The sequence below is a fragment of the Felis catus genome, chromosome C1 (genome assembly GCF_018350175.1).
Source record: "Felis catus isolate Fca126 chromosome C1, F.catus_Fca126_mat1.0, whole genome shotgun sequence".
Taxonomy (NCBI): domain Eukaryota; kingdom Metazoa; phylum Chordata; class Mammalia; order Carnivora; family Felidae; genus Felis; species Felis catus.
Window position 1 is genome coordinate 127,529,529 of NC_058375.1, and position 15,383 is coordinate 127,544,911.

The window sequence follows — 15,383 nt, forward strand, 5'->3', positions numbered from 1 at the left end:
TGAGGCTTGTTCATATGCACAGAATTACACGGTGACATAATTACTAAAAATGGGCCTTCATGCTAAATCTAATGTGGGTTTCCCCTGCATATAACAAAGAGGTCCCCGTCTTTCTCCAAAGGAGTGAGGTTAGTTAAAACCAGAACAATGTCTTAGGGAACAGGGTGAAAACAGTGAAATCCCCCTTCCTTTCAAGCCCTGTCTTTCCATAGAATAGAAGGCCATTCATTCTTCAATGTCTTTGCTACTATAGTTGCTTGTAGTCCCAAGATATCTTGGGAACTGCCTGAGGTCTGAGCAGAGGTAGAGACCCACCCATACATATGTCACTGTGCCAGTCTGGTCTGGCCTGGACTTGGTCCTCTTTAGTTCCCAACCCTGCAGCCTGATGACACTATCCCCACCCCTCCCTTGGAATACGTAAGGACACTCATTGTCCATGGGACCTGTGTCAGTGCCCTTGATGGATAGGCTTATTGTGACCATTTATTTAGGGCAAAGCTTGTGTTGGTAATTTGGAGTTGTTTCTATTCAGACCAGAATATAATTTTGAAATTCTCATTTCCATATGTCAGCTACCAATTAAACTATTTACAGTTGTCATTAGAAGTCTCCATGCAAAGTTATCTGTAGGACCATAGTGGATAGGACCAGAGCTACAGTTATCTAGGTCATTTGGGAAATAGTCTCAACTTTGGGATGAATTTCAAAGGTGATTCAAGTTAATGTCCCTGCCTTTGCTTGAGCTGTCTGGGATATTAGACAGAGCTGACACGCTTCAGAAAAATAAATTATATACTCTACTTAGATGTATGCCTTAAGCTCTGCTGCCTAATATCATACAAAAATTTTATTGATCACTGATCTGCACTATGACACTGAGTCTCCTTGAGACTTAATACAAGTCACTGAAACTTGTTTAGCTTCAGCTTCTTCATTCATGAAATCGGGGATGATAAAAAAAGGTTTAAAATAGTGGAGTGTTTTTATATTTTTATTTTTTAGTCTTTTAGATGGTAGATTCTCAATTCCTTATGGCTACCCTATACAGAAGAAATTTATATCCAACCCACCCCCCCCCCCACCTCAAATCTCAAGGATGCATCACTTTCGACAGTGGTGATTGATATTCAGGGATCATAGATCCCCATATATTACCAGTAGCCAGTTTCAAAATTTCTTCCCTGATGCATCTTATTTACCAATGCTAATATCTAGTAGAAAAGTGTTTTGTCTATATTATTTAAGAAGAATCAAATAATAGTTTTTTTTTTTTTTTTTTTGGTAATTTCTAACAGAAAGCTTGTTTGCTTCTCTCCCCAGTGTGCACCATGCTCTCTTCTATTACTGACCAGACTACAGGGCAATCTGATACACATGCATAGTGTTGCAGGTCAAGCTGACCCAGCTTTTAGCTTTGGCTTTTTCACCAGCTAGTATGTGGGTCCAGTATATACTGGGTGCCCAACAAATGTTAAATGTAAGCTTCCTAAGTTCTCTTGGCCTCAGTTGTCTTATTTGACAACTAAGACCGTTCTTGCTTGTGGCAGGTGCTATTCGTTGGCTAGCCCTCTAGTTCAACCCTCCTTTTCTGCCTACTTCTCGGGATAGACTAGAGCCTGAAAAATGAAACAGGACTTTGGGCAGCCTCCCTGGAAGCTAGGCCTGGCTCATGTAACCAAAGGGGTAGTCTGCTGGAGGGTTTGTGAGAAGAGTTATTTTCCTAGATGAAGTGTCAGAGACATGGGAAGAATACCTCTTCTTTGCCTTCTGCTTCCTTCCTTGAAAGTGGTTGTGTGGGGAAGAGATAACTGGAATTGTGACAGCCATCTTTCTTCCATTTGTAAACAGGCATGAGGATGAAAAGCCAATAGTCTGAAGATGGGGGTGCCTAGAGATGGAAAGAGGCTAGGCCCTTGGCCACACTGCTGAGCCACTGCAACAACCTTTGAACTGTTTATCCATAGACTTACTATATAATCATATATCTTGACTCTTAAACAAAGTCAGGTTTCTTTCTTCCTTGTAGCCCATGTCACATCTGGAGACATTTTACTCACTACAAAGTGATGATCTCTAAAGTCACTTAATTCTATGTTTCTTTTTCTTCCAGTACTGACTGAAGCAAATGTTTTCTTGGTATTGTCTCATTACAGATGAGTTTCATTTCCTTTCTTATGTTGTCTAGTAGAGGTGCTAATGAGCACTGAAATAACAATAAAGTTAATTAATAGGACGAAAAAGAGTAGGGAATTAAGATTTCAGAATAACTCACATTACATACTTAGAAAATAATCATGAGGAAAATACACCGAGGAAGCTGGAATGCCTGGGAGAGATGATCTCCATTTCCCTTGCCTGTTCCCAGAAGACTCAGGATGCTCTGTGAGCAGGAATATAACAAGAATTTTAGCAAGTCACTTTCTCCATCCTATGAAAGGATTTTAACTTCAACAACTCCCCTCCCCAAATAATCCAAGGAGAAGGGTGGCTTCCTTATATAGGATGGAATAACCAGTGAAGTCACACCAGGACGGTGGGGAAAACAATCTGGTTTTGTATTTGCATTCTGTCTCTAATTGTTGTATCTGATAGCCCTTTACAAAGTCCAGGAAAATGGAATTGAAAAGCAACTGTGGAAGCACCTGTTCAAAGCCATTTTTGAACTGCCCATGTGGGGTTTTGGTTAGTTTCCTCGGGGAGGCAGAGCGCCCAATTGTGTCAAGGCGGATGGTGTAGGTCTGCTTGAGGACAGAATTTGTACCCCAGCATCTGTGAAGGTTTTGCTCTATTTGAGTCGCTGTGAATAATGGGGCTTTCCATAAACATACATTATAACCATGTAGATCAGTTTGACTAAAAACACTGCTCTGGGTGTTCTTCCTGTAACCCACCTGACCTAAGGCGAATAGTCAGTGTGTGCCTTCTGGTGAGAGTGGTCAAAGCCTTTTAGGCCTCATCAAAAAATATGGTTTTGACTAGATAATTTTTAGATAACAATTTTTTAAGTGGATGAAATAGTCAAAGTCATTGATAAAACAAATTATATTAAGAGAATATTCCCCAATCATGCCACCCTTTTATTTTTTTCTTACTAACCTCACATACACACAGAGGTGTAAATTCTCTCCCTTTAGGTGCATGTATATCAGTTCTCACATTTATCTAAGTTTACAGTCAAGAAATGCATAGTTTGTGAGGTTAGTGCAAATGTAAAAACTCTGGCCCAGGGAGATGACTAGTCGTGGGAAAGGTGATGAACAACTGATCCTGAGCTACTTTTATCACCTCTCTGGGCTTGAGTTCCTAATCTGGAGAGTGGAGCAATGTGCCATGGTTCTACTCAGCCTTCTGAATAAGGGTAAGGCTGGTCATTACTTTTCTTCTAAAACGTTCTTCTTAAACTCTGAAAATGATTTCAAAGGGGCAAATCCCTTGCAATTTCAAAAGGAGTTTGAGTAATTACTTTTTCACCACAACATTTTCTATAGGCAACTTACATCTGGAACGAGCTCTCACAATGTTCTTTTGGCACTTGGTTTCCCTTTTAAAATAGTGATGCCTGCCACTGCCTATTGTATGATATCCATTTTTTTTCAGTACTACTGAAGCCAAGCCTTTCTTTTTTTAAAAAAATTTTTTTAACATTTATTTATTTTTCAGAGACAGAGGGAGACAGAGCTCAAGCAGGGGAGGGACAGAGAGAGAGAGGGAGACACAGAATCTGAAGCAGGCTCCAGGCTCCGAGCTGTCAGCACAGAGACCAATGCACAAACTGTGAGATCATGACCTGAGCTAAAGTTGGATGCTTAACCAACTGAGCCACCTAGCACCCCAAGCCTTTCTTTTTTGAAAGTACCTTTAAATACACATTTCAATGCATAGTGTAATGAAACCTAGGGATTTGTTAAAAATATAAATAGGTTGTGAGGTGCCTAGGTGGTTCAGTTGGTTAAGCGTATGACTCTTGATTTTGGCTCCGGCCATGATCACACAGTTTGTAAGTTCAAGCCCCCTATCAGACTCTGTGCTGACAGTGCAGAGCCTGCTTGGGATTCTGTCTCTCCCACTCTTTCTGCCCCTTCCCAACTCATAATCTGTCTCTCTCAAAATAAATAAGTAAACTTAAAAAATATACAGTTTGCAAATATTATTTCTGGAGGGGATAGGAGGAAATGTTGGGAGGTAATGATTATGTTTATGGCATAGATTGTGGTGATGGTTTCACATGTGTATACTTATCCCTCAACTCATCAAATTGTATACATTAAGTATATACAACTTTTTATATGTCAATAATGCCTCAAAAAAGTGGTTAAAATTTATTTTTTAGTTTTCTCTAGCATCTCTTTTAACTGGTAGGAAGTATTAGAATTACAGAGCTTTCATATGTGTTAGCTTTCATAATAGAAGCTGTGAACTTTTGTACAAAATTTATAAGCCTCAAGAATATAACTATCTTTTAAAAACAAGTTTTAACAGTATGTAAAATTACTCTATGAAACATGAGGGAAATCCAATTCATGATACTGACAATGATGAAAGTTGTTATCATTAATTTTGTGCCTACTGTTTGCCAGCTGATTATTATATCCAGCATTATTTCTAATTTTTATAACAATATGAGGAAAGTATTATTAAATTTACTATACACATAAATATACTAAGATTCAGAAATGCCATGGAGTAGCACTGGTGCTTGAACTTGGGTCTGCCACACTCCTTCCATTATGCCAGGCTGAAAGGCATTTCTTCTGATTGCTTTTGCAAAAAATTTTTATATATAGTGAGGAGATCTGTTGGGCCCAATCCATGGTATGTAAAGCTATAATAAGATAAACAGTCTGAATGGAAGCTTTATTTTAGTAGAAAATAAAATGTTAAAAGAGAGTAGAGACATGAAAAGTGGCAGCAAACGTGTATAATGCCGCTTTGTACAAGGCACTGTTCTAAGTGCTTTATGACTATCAGCACATATAAAACTCATAAAGCCTTATGGGATAGGTGCTATTATTATTACGCTGGTTTTCCAGATTAAGAAACAGGGGCATAGAGAGGTGAAGTAGCTCACTCAAGTTAGTAAATAGTAGAGCTAGGATTTGATCCAAAGCAATCTGGTTGTAGAGTCCATGTTCTTAACCTCCTCACTCTGCTACATTTATGTTGTATTTAATTCCTCTTATAAGATACAGTCTAATAATCCAGTTGTGCCTCCTAGAAACCAAGGTAAGACATTTGAAGATCCCTTAGATGTCCATATTATTTTTTGCTTGCAGTAGAAGGAGAGAATATTGCCCCTTCTATGGCTGGAGGATTTCCTTCTTTTTAAAAAAATTTTTTTAAATGTTTATTTATTTTTGAGAGAGAGACAGAGAGACAGAGAGACAGAGTGCGAGCAGGAGAAGGGCAGAGAGACAGGGAGACACAGAATCTGAAGCAGGCTCCAGGCTCTGAGCATATAGTCTCATGCGATGTGAGGCTCGAACCCACAGACTGTGAGATCATGACCTGAGCCAAAGCCGGATGCTTAACTAACTGAGCCACTCAGGTGCCCCTTGGAAGATGTCTGTGTAGTTGTACAATGTCCAAGCAATACCATCTATCTCCTAGGGACTGGGTAGAATCCCTATGATGATAACCTCCCTGTCTCTATCCAGTCTCCTCCACACTCTCCCCGTGTCCTTAAAACAGGAAATAGCACCCCAATGAGTTTTGTAGTGGTTGCCATTAAATATACATAAGTATACGGTACTATTTATGCCATTTGGAAGTTCATTGGGCAGTCAGAGATAGATAGATAGATAGATAGATAGATAGATAGGTAGAGAGAGAGAGAGAAAGCAATTACACCATATTAAAGGCCAACATGATGAGGAAACAGTGTGGGCTGCAGTTGTCTAGGAGGGCTTCACTGGAGATATAGGATTACTCTGGGCCTTGAAGATGTTGTATTTGGCCAGGAAGGGGGAAAAGGAAGAATGGTCAGAGGTATAGTGAAAGAAAGAGGGTAGAAAGCCTCTGTGGCTGAAGGGGAACCATCTTTCCCACTCCCACTGCATCTGTTTGTCTGTGGTGTCTGTCTTGCTGCTGCAGAGTCCCTCTGATTTACCCTCTCTGGAGTCCCAGACCTTCCTTAGGCTCAAGAAGATGGATGGCTAACATATTCCTATGTGCAAAATGGGCGACTTGGGTCCAATGAGGCATTCATCTTCTAGTGAGTTTTTTATGAAGAAATGAAAATTCTGTATTTGAAAAAAGTCAAGGGAGTAGCTACAATACATAGGCATTGGCACAAATGACTCGATGGATTGGAGCCTTAGGCTATTAAAGACCTGGGAATTACATAGTGCAATAACATAAAATTGGACACGGGCTACTCTGTGGCTGAAGGGGCACCATCTTTCCCACTCTCACTGTATCTGTTTGTGGTGTGTGTCTGGCTGCTGCTGAGTAGCTCTGATTTACCCTCTGCACTCAAGAGTTCATGGCAGCTACATTATTCCTTCACAGAAGTATACAGAGACCAGTACATTTTGCATATAAGTTTTCTCATCTGTGAGATGGGGATAATACCTGTATCTAACTCATTGAGTTGTTGTGAAGATTAACTGAGTTAATATATATAAAGTGCTGAGACCATTCCCTGTTGATTTATATTACACACATGGAGAAATGTTCTTAGGAAGATGTGCTAGCTAGCTACAGAAATGATATAGGCTACATGTGAAAAATGTATGTTGGAAGAGGTGAATTTCAGAAATGGGGCCCAGAGGGACAGACTCTTTCCCAGGGCTTAATGGGGGATATTTAGGAGCAGATATGCTAAGTCTCCATTTCTTTCAGGCTATACAATAAGTGGCTTTCTTAAGAAATGTCATGTGAACCAGGTCTGATTTATTTGAGCACAGTGAGGTATATAAGAAATAGAATTTGCTTTGTTTTACACACATTTTTAACAAACTGGTAGTTGTTTAACCAAGCTTTCTTATATTTAATGTGAAGCAAATATCAATGAAATGATGTAAAAAAACAATCCCAATATGATGACTCAGTAGCTCTCATTCTCTTTGAAAATTATCTGCATTTTGGGGAGGGAGGGAAGATACGATCAGAAGGATTACAAAGGAGGCTTCAATTAGATCTGTGTTTCAATTAGATGTTATTAGAAACAACATCTTACTTCTTAAAACAAAGCAGTTGAAGCAAAAAGGCATAATGTTAACATTTGTTTAATCTGGGCACTATTTAGATTATTTTCGCTACCATTCTGCATGTTTGAAGACTTTCATCTTTCATCTATAAAGAAATAGCCCCCTGCCCATCTTCTCTTGCCATATGACTGACTTTGTGCCCCATTCCCGCCCCCACTCCCACTTTGGTTCCACAAATCTCTCCATCCCTACTAGAAACAGTAGAGTGTTTTGCATCTTTCTCTGTGGGGATTTCCACTTCAGCCTGACCAGTTTCGGTAAATACTAACCCCATTTTTCCTTTCACCGCAGCCAGCCCACTTCATAGCAACTTTTTTGCAGGTCTTCATTCTTAAGGTAAGATGTCTGCACTCACTCCCCAGTGATGCAGCAGACATAAGAAACCTACTAAAAATGAAACTTCAAAGGCAGCCTTGATCAGTGTGAGCGTCAACACCATGGACAGCTGTGGGTAGAGTTGTGGGGGAAACAAGGCAGTCAAGGGGTGATATGAGGGATATGTCACCCAAGGGCCAGAGGGGCTGGTGGGGGGGTAGGTGGGAAGGGCTTTGGCAGATAGTTCCAGGCTTACCCCTGTTGCCTTGGTGATAGAAGGTAAGCAAGAAGGCAACCTGCTGATTGGATAAGAACTGGTCAGATGACTTGTTAGCTCTGCCTGCCCTCTAACTGATGCTTACTTGAGTCAACATGCAACTTGAGCTTGTTGGTTTCTGAAGAGGAAAGAGGTCTCTTGAGTTGCATGGACCCTAGGGACAACTCTCTATGATGGCAAGCCTATAACTAGCATTGAGCCCAGTGCATAGTGGGTTCTCCCAAATGCTTGTTGACTGAGTGACCATGTCAACACTGATGCACCCTTAATTATAAATATTGTTAAAAGCAATAGTAACCTTTCAGTGCATAAAGACTTTTTGGTGTCCCTGTTTCCTCCTTGTTGTACAGAGTGGCAAGGGACTGTGCTCCCTGGTGAAACTGGTAGGGTGTGTGAAAGCATGCTCTACTGCTTGTCCTGTCACTCTTGCCAGGTCAGTTTTCCCTTGAATTCTCATGGTAAACCCTTTTTCAAATGTAAGGCCCTGAAAAAGACAGCCCATGTCTTCTGCAGGCTCTTGTATGCTCTGCCAAGACTTTGTGGGCTTTCAATAAATCATTTGAGGAGTTCCAGTTGGTTGGCAGATACAAAAACAATTGTGATTTCCAGAGAGAGAAATAACTGCTGCAATTGTTGTCCTTGACTCTGCATTGTCTCTTACCTCCTGCTTTAGACAACAAGCTTCACTGGTTTGCATTTTACAGTCAAATAAACTAATTAAAGATTACCCTTTGACTGTTTTGCTATCTTAATGCACTCGCTTTGAGTTGCGTCCTTCAAATAGTTTGCTTCCATACTTCCAATATGAATTCCAAATGGCATCTTAAACGTGCTTGAGAAAGAAAGTTGAAAGGATATTTAGAAAATGTACACATTGCTTCTCATTGATTTACTCTTTTATTCAATAAAAATGTATGGATCCACTCTCTAACTGTGTCATCTGGATTAGTTGCTTACTCATCTCTCTCCACCTCACTTTCCTCCTATGCAAAATAGAGCCAGTAATAGCACTTATCTCATAGGTTGCCCTGGTGATTAAGTGCTTAACATAAAAAACTTGCCCTCAAGAATATGATCATATAGGTGGGGAGATACTGACTATAAGTGTTAAATAACTGACTATAAATGTTAAATAACACCACAAAGTTGAGTTGCTAATGAATGTATGCATGACAAACACTCTGGAGCAGTAAGCCCTTCTCTCTAGCTCTGAAATGATTTTCTCCATTCAGACCGTGTCCTTGGTCTACTTCCAGGCCAGAGCCTCCTGCAGAAGCCCCACTGGCTGAACTCCCATCTCATCCAAAGAGCTCTTCTGTTCCAATTCTGCCTCCTAGCTCTGCCTGAGCAAGCAGCATTTGTGGCCAAGCCCTGAGCTTCAAGGCTGGTGGTGTCTGCCTTCTCTCAACCAGAGATTTCTCCTCTAAGAAACCCCCCTCTTCCTTCCACTCTGACATAGCCTGACCTAGTGTGAAAGTCTCTCCTTGGGTTGCCAAAGCAAAATTCTTCCTTGTTCTTTACTAAAAACTTGTAAGCAGCTCCAGTCATTAATAGATGTCAGCCTGAGGGGTGCCTGGGTGGCTCAGTCCGTTGAGCATCTGACCTCGGCTCAGGTCATGATCTCGCAGTTCATGAGTTTGAGCCCCGCGTCGGGCTCTGTGCTGACAGCTTGGAGCCTGGAGCCTGCTTCAGATTCTGTGTCTCCCTCTCTCTGCCTCTTCTCCGCTCATACTCCGTCTCTCAAAAATGAATAAACATTGAGAAAAAATAAAAAAAAAATAGATGTCAGCCTGAGGACACCAATTAGAAAAGGTGGTGCTAAGCAAAGTGGGCGCTATTTGTCCACTTGTGGCAGAGGACAATCAGTTCTTGATGTTAGTCAGGAAATAAGTCCCTATAGTCTAAAATTGTCTATAGTCTATGAATTAGTCTATAGTCTAAATTTGTTTAAGTTTATTTTTGTCTTTTCTGTTGCTCTTTGTCTTCAAGGTTGCCAATTTTAAATATTCCTGCAGTTGGCCCTTTAAGCTCAAACTACACCAATGTTAAATACTTTTCTTAGCTATTTTATTCCCTATGATATTCCTAAAGTTATTTTCAGTAATCTCTAATGCTTACCCCAGGGCACTTTGTACCAATATTTTCATTGCTTGCTATAATGCAGTTTCTGCCACCTCTTTAAGGTTACAAAATGAACAAGCCTTGTTTAGGATCTTTGAAAGGACAGATGTTAGGTGAGTTTCTTACCACTCTGAGGCAACAGAAAGGTATTGTGAGTGACAGGTACAATCTAAAATTTGAATGGTTTGTGGCACGTGTCTTTCCATCAGAGTTCAGCAAGAATCCATAGTGTTTCCCATGAGCCTCTGCATCAGGCAAAGGCATAGATCTACCATTCAACCACACGATGGCCATGAAAGAAATCAGAGCTCTTTCAGCTTATTAATTTAAATAGGCAAAATAAGCTAATTCCTGTCCCAAACATAGCCATCCAGAATAGAGATGATGTGCACATCCCAGTCACCCAGGAACTAGAAGGAGGCCATCCTGGGAGGGTGAGACTCTATTTCTTCACTGATGTCCCTGCACCCTCAAATGTGGATAAGTTCTGATTAAAACAAACATAGAGGGTAAAAACATCTTGAAAAGGAAATGAACTGAGAAATATGGGCAAAGGCTCCTAGTTGCCTGGGAGGGAGGGAGGTGGTGGCAACCAACATGTGAGTACTTCTCTCTTTCCTTCAGATTCTCCATGGGAGGTCTGGACATAGGGTACCCAATTTCCACATATTTTGACAGGGTGTGTCAGTTCAAAGGCTTGGAGCAGAGCTTCAGTGCTAAGGGAAATTGAGCTCGTTGGTGTATTCCAGTGCACATGGTGGGAAGCTCAGGAAAATTATTTGCATGCCTAATATCTGTGTTGAAGTCCTGTTGCTCCAGTAGATGCTTCTCCTGATGTCCAACCCTTTCCGATCTCTCAAATTTCTGATCCCCTCTGGTATCTGATCTGAATCATGCACCCCTATCTAGTAACCTGCAGTTTCCACTGTGAGAGTTCTCACAGTCAGGTGGGTTTAGCTATTGTACATAGGTGCTGGTGTACAAATCTGTGCCTCCCAACCAGATTATACATTCATTGAGTGCAGGTAGGATCCCTACTAGTCTTTGTATCCCTGAAGCACCAATCATGGTGCCTAGGGGAGTAAAAATGAAGAATAGAAAGACTCTAAACAGCAGTTCTTTTAGGGGGACAACCTTCCCAGTGGCACCCTGCCTGAAACACATCCTTTCCTAAGCCATGGTGCTAGGAAAATGACCTCTCAATATGCCAAGAGAGGAAAGCAGAGGAATGGGTGCTTCTCAAGGGTCGGGGCATACTGAAGACAGGACAGAGAGCCTTATATGAGGATTGCTCAGACCAGAAGGGTATATAGTCAGAGTTCACTGCTCAGTGTGACCACACACCTCAAGGGGACATTTAGTGCTTCCCAGTAATACATTTCTGGTTGACACACTTTTTGTTCTCTTAGATGTCTATTTTACACCTTCTCTCTCCTAAACTATCAACACTTCATCCCTCTTCCTTACTCTCAGTTGATGACTTTGCTTCTTATTTCTTACTGAGAAAATAGAAGCATTCAGAGGAGAACTTCCACAACCTCCACCACCATAACCCCTTGCATATCTCTGTGTCCATCTTCCCTGTTTTCCCTCTTGTAACTCAGAATGAACTGACTTTGCTCCTATTTAAGGTCTGCTGCTTGATTGGCCTCTTTCTCTTTCCCACATTATTATTTTTTCCCTCTACTGGATCATTCCCAGCAGCTTACAAGTCAAAATAAAATAAAGCCTTCCTTGACCCCATATCCCTTCCTCATTTTTCTGCTTCTTATTATAGCAAAATATTCAAAAGAGTTAGGGAAGATACTTGTTGGGATGAGCATTGGGTGTTATACATAGGGGACAAATCCCTGGATTCTACTCCTGAAATTATTATTGCACTATATGCTAACTAACTTGGATGTAAATTAAAAAGAAAAAGAGTTATATTTCACCTTGACTCCATTTGCTTTCCTCCTATTCCTTCTCTTGGACCTATTTAAATCAGGTTTCATTTACACTGCCCTAGCGAAACAACTCTCCTCAGAGTCACCTAGGAGTGCTGCATTGCTAAATTCAGTGATCAATTCTCAGCCCTATCTGATGTCAACACAGTTGATTACTCCTTTTTTGGAAACACTTTCTTCACTTAGCCAATGGGATCACTCTCTGAATCCCCCCCTACATCATTCAGTTGCTTTTCCTGGATTCTCTGAACTCTAAAGGATGGTGGGCCTCTGTGCTTATTATTATTAGCCCTTGGACCTCTTCATCTGCACCAACACTCACTCACAGGATGATGTCACCCAGGTCCATGACTTTAAATACTGCATATAGACTGATAATTCCTTAATGTATAATTCTAGTCCTGACCTCTCCTCCAAACTCAAGAGCTAAAAACCCATTGCTTACTTGTTATCTATACTTGCATATAGGACACGCATCTCAAATTCACATTTCCAAAAACAAACTTCTGACATCTTACTGCCTTCATATTTTAGTCAAAGCTGCTATAATTTCTTGCCTAGGCAATTAGAAATGCCCATTAATGGTTTTCCCTGCTTTCATTTTTGCCCCTCTGCAACGTATTCTCCACATAGCAATTAGAGTGACCCTCTTAAAACAAAAGTCAGATCATGTTATTTTTCTGCTCAAACTCTCCAGTGGCTTCCCATTTTTTTTTTCAGAATAAATTCTAAAGTCCTTACATGGTCTATAAGGCTGTCTTAGTCTGTTTGGGTAGCTGTAAGAAAGTACCATAGACTAGGTGGCTTGCAAACAACAGAAATTTATCTTTCATGGTTCTGGAGCTTGGAAATCTGAGATCAGAGTGCCAGCAGGGTCAGGTTCTGGTGAGGGCCCTCTCCTGTGTTGCAGACTGCTGGCTGCTCACATGGAGGAAAGGGCGGGGGAGATTCTTGGGATCTCTTTTTTTTTTTTTTTTAATTTTTTTTTTTCCAACGTTTATTTATTTTTGGGACAGAGAGAGACAGAGCATGAGCGGGGGAGGGGCAGAGAGAGAGAGGGAGACACAGAATCAGAAACAGGCTCCAGACTCTGAGCCATCAGCCCAGAGCCTGATGCGGGGCTCGAACTCCCGAACCGCGAGATCGTGACCTGGCTGAAGTTGGACGCTTAACCGACTGCGCCACCCAGGCGCCCCTTGGGATCTCTTTTATAAGAGCACTACTCCCACTTAGGAGGCCTCCATCCTCATCACCTACTCACCTACCAAAGGTCTCACCTCCTGTAATCACCATCAGCAACGACAACATCAGGCACTCACAGAACATGTGGGCCAACTCCATCCGGCTGTGGGAGGAGGCTGAGAACCTCTTTAAGACCTTGTCAGACCAGATGTGGAAGCAGTTTACTAACACCAACCTGGCCTTCAGCGCCTGCATCTCCGAGGTGACAGACTTGAAGAATAAGCTCCAGACACAGCTGGCTAAGACGCTGCAGGAGATCTTCCAGGCAGAGAATACCATCATGCTTCTGGAAAGGTCCATCGTGGCCAAGGAGGGCCCACTGAATGTGGCACAGATGAGGCTGGAGTGCCGGACCTGGCACCCCAACATGGAGCTGTGCAGGGACATCCCACAGTTCAAGCTCATGAACGAGGTATTCACCATCGACGGCACCTTGCAGACCCTGAGGCTGAGGCTGTGGGAGACACAGGACATGCTGCAGCTGCTGGTAATGACCAAGTGCCAGTTGGAGCATGAGCTGGCCGTCAAGGCCAACACGCTCTGCATCGACACGGAGAAGTGCATGAACATGCACAAGACCTTCCCCTGCACCCTGCGCTTGGTGGGTTACACCTGAGGGGCTGCCGCCAGCCCCTGGCATCCTGTTCAGTGTGGGTTCCCTGCTCAGCATGAAAATGGAAAAGGCAGAATGATAAAATAAAGTGTCATTTCCTCCCTTTCCTCCTATAATGGAAAAGACCCCAAACTATATATGTGTGTGTATATATATATATATACACATATATATGTGTGTGTGTGTGTGTGTATATATATATATATATATATATATATGAAGAGCCCAAATAAATGTGCCCAAACCAAAAACAAACAAAAAACAAAAACAAAAACAAAAATAAAATAATAATAATAAAAAAAACACACCCACAAACATTCAGTCCATAAGAAATGCCCTAACTGATTTGGCCTTCTCCCACCTCTTGTGATCTCATTTCTTATCTCTGCCTTCATCTTCACTGCACTCCAGACACCCTGGACCTCTTGTAGCCCTTTAAACTCTCTATGAAAACCCTTCCTCAGGACTTGCATTTGCTATTCTCTCTGCCAGGAGTGCTCTTCCCCGGACATGCATATGCCTTACTCCCTACTTCGTGTCTCTGCTTAAACATCATCTTTTCAGGCATGGCTTCCCTGACTACCATCCACTTTGTACTAATTAGCCCTCCTCCACTTGTTCCCTCTCACTCTCTATCCCTTAACCTGCTTTATTTATATATACATTTTATAACTCTTATCATTTGACATTTGTATGGAGAAGGATCCTTGTAGGAAACAGATGACACATTCATTGGGGGTAATTTAATGAAATAACTGTTTCCAAGGATGTGGGTAGAGTTAAGAGAACCAACCAGGGAAGGTTTAGCATCCAAGCTTTGGCCATAGTGGGAAGCTGTTTTAAGGAAAGCTTGGTGACCCTGAAGGACAAGGGAAGGAAGCTGATACTGTAACTCAGAGAGAGCTGTTGCCATGGAAGAGAGGCCTTCTATTGGAATTGGCCTTTGGTAGAGGAACAAGTGACCACCTGGTAGAGAGAGGGCCAGGAGAATAAATACCTTTTTTTCTTGTTTTGACCTCCCAGCCCTTGCTGGTACCCCACATTGGCCAAACCCGACCAGGAGCCAGAGGTCAAGGAAGCTCAAGTGTCGCAATAGATAGAGGTCAGCTTCTTGGTGCAAAGTGGAAAAGGGCAAAGAGTTGACCTGGAGTAGTAAATAGAGACTGTTTAGCACATACTATTTATCTGTTTATTTGTTGATGGTGTTTTTCTTTCATTAGATTGTCAGCCCCATAGAAGCAGGAACTAAAACAGTGCCAGGCACAAAGAAGGTGCTCAATAAACATTTTTAAAGTGAATGAGTGGGTGACATATGGCATGTAGCAAGGTGGGCAGCAAGGTGTTATCTGTGAGGTCAGGACCTTGTGACCGTGTCTGAGGGTGGGAGGTTACTTGGAGAACCAGGAAATCTGACAGCCATCTGCAGGGGCAAATGGTCAAAACTGGACACAACAGCCCAGAGTAGGCACCCCCAAATTAAGCCAACAATGGGATTATGTAGGACACACAAATGTGCTGACTATGAGAAGTTGCCAGCTGCAGCAGCAACAGCAGCTATAGCAGAGAAAATTTGCTGGCAAAAGGAGGAAGTTCTTACATTAAAATCACTAGAAATCAAAAAACAGAAAGAGACTCCTAGAGCCTTGTAGTCATCAGGA

At 41.8% G+C, this 15,383-nt stretch overlaps 1 protein-coding gene and 1 long non-coding RNA gene across 2 annotated transcripts in view; one reads left to right on the forward strand and one right to left on the reverse strand.

The window, feature by feature from the left end:
- Positions 1–15,383, forward strand: part of THSD7B (thrombospondin type 1 domain containing 7B) — a 1,583,202-nt gene that overhangs the window by 67,179 nt on the left and 1,500,640 nt on the right. The gene's annotated exons all lie outside the window — the stretch shown is intronic.
- On the reverse strand, positions 6,968–7,764 carry LOC123379131. Its single transcript, XR_006583155.1, has 2 exons — positions 7,481–7,764; positions 6,968–7,078 (listed from the first exon to the last, which is right to left on the reverse strand). It is a non-coding gene; the product is annotated as an uncharacterized LOC123379131 (long non-coding RNA).